The sequence below is a fragment of the Protomyctophum bolini genome (genome assembly GCF_963924005.1).
Source record: "Protomyctophum bolini genome assembly, chromosome: 14".
NCBI classification, from domain to species: Eukaryota; Metazoa; Chordata; class Actinopteri; order Myctophiformes; family Myctophidae; genus Protomyctophum; species Protomyctophum bolini.
In genome coordinates this window covers 42,827,628-42,829,238 of record NC_137875.1, presented here as the reverse complement: position 1 = coordinate 42,829,238, position 1,611 = coordinate 42,827,628, and the positions used below count along the sequence as shown (strand labels likewise).

The following is a 1,611-nucleotide window of genomic DNA, read 5'->3' as shown; positions in this document are numbered from 1 at the left end:
AGTGTGTCAACCCCCATCGTCTGCCAGAGAAATGCCTGCTGCCTCTTAAGGTTACATTATTATATCCTTATACTACAAACTTATACATCTTTGGGGTATTCCTGAATCTTATGTCATATTATATGGTACATAATTATGCAATTATTAACCCACAAGACAGTACAGTACAAGAGGAAATATCAGATTCCACTAGAAGGCTGAAACTAACAATACACCTGACATATTATATTCAATCATTCTTGATTTGTATATAGAATTTTATAATTGTAAGTCTCTAAATGTTCTGATGAATTGAAAATGGTGGGCCTTTGTAAACAAGTGTCCAGTTTTTGTATTGAGTTCTACTTTTGTTTAAATGTATAGGCCTACTCATTCTGCATAGCTGTTTATAAATCAATACATTGAAACTGGGACTCACTCAACTGATGCAAATTACAGTAATGTTATTCAACCAAAAAGCCCTGTGCCCTACAAAGGGAGCACTATACTGGACCCATCCCAGCTGGATTTCGAGTACGAAAACAATTTCAAGAATGGCACGCAAGACATTACACTGTGAAACGGTCACAAGGCGACAACTGTGTCCAGTTGCAAACCAATGAAGTTGTTCTCGTGGAGAATGTTGTCACTGATGCAAACAAAAATGCCTTCATCATCTACAAAAAGTTCAGGAACCAGGGCGATTACTTAAGTGATCCGTTGGCGTCATCAAAGATGGGAATATTTCATCTTACAAATGTGAGGGATGAGCTGCATTACACACAAGTGACCAACATTTTGAGAAAATACACACTTCTACCATATCGGGATGGATTTGTGGGATTTCCATTGTTGCACTTGTAAGTAATTTTTGATGACTTTTTTTTGTCACTTTTTTTTGGTCAATATTTTGAAGTTATTTTTAACAAACTGTTACTTTTTTTCTGTTGCGTTTAAAAACATTGCATTTTTTTTGTTGTAGCCCTGTTGTGATTAAAACATTTTAATTTAGTTAACCAACTGTATTCCATTTTTCACTTCAGACCATGCCGTTTGCTGTGGTCATGTTTGTGGAGGAAAATAAGGTGGCCGTTGTACCACGGTCCTGGTGCACGGAGACAGGGCAGTGTTATTGGCCAACGTACACATCACAGACCCAAATTAACAGAGCAGTGACTGCACAGGAGGAAGCGGCTGACTCCTGGCCTCTGTTTTCTATTAAACTGTTAAAGACACGAGGTCAGTGTTTTTCTTTTGAATTTAATATATTCATTGAAGATTTGTAGTTCAACCCTACTTAATTATGCCTCGTCTAAACTTGTAGACACGGAGGTAGAAGCACGACAGTGCCTTCAGCGGGCAGAAGCAGGCTCGGAGATGGAGTCGGACATGGACGGCAGAAGGAAACGAAAGTAGGTTAACCCATTCAGGGTGGGAACCCCTTTTGCTGTTTTAAGCATTATGTTATACTTTGTGGTGGACATTTGGAATATATTCTAAATGGGTTAATTAAGCTGGGTCAACAATGGCATGGCATTCCTAAAATTAGCATCATTTCTAGACCAAACACACGCTATGGCTCTGACTCGGATGATGACGCACCACCCAGAAAGACCCACCGGGGCAGTAAGG

General features: G+C 39.3%; 1 long non-coding RNA gene across 1 annotated transcript; it reads left to right on the top strand.

Annotated features, from left to right (window-relative positions):
* Positions 1–477: 477 nt before the first annotated feature.
* On the top strand, positions 478–1,391 carry LOC308328065. Its single transcript, XR_013965250.1, has 3 exons — positions 478–839; positions 1,023–1,218; positions 1,304–1,391. It is a non-coding gene; the product is annotated as an uncharacterized lncRNA (long non-coding RNA).
* Positions 1,392–1,611: the final 220 nt, after the last annotated feature.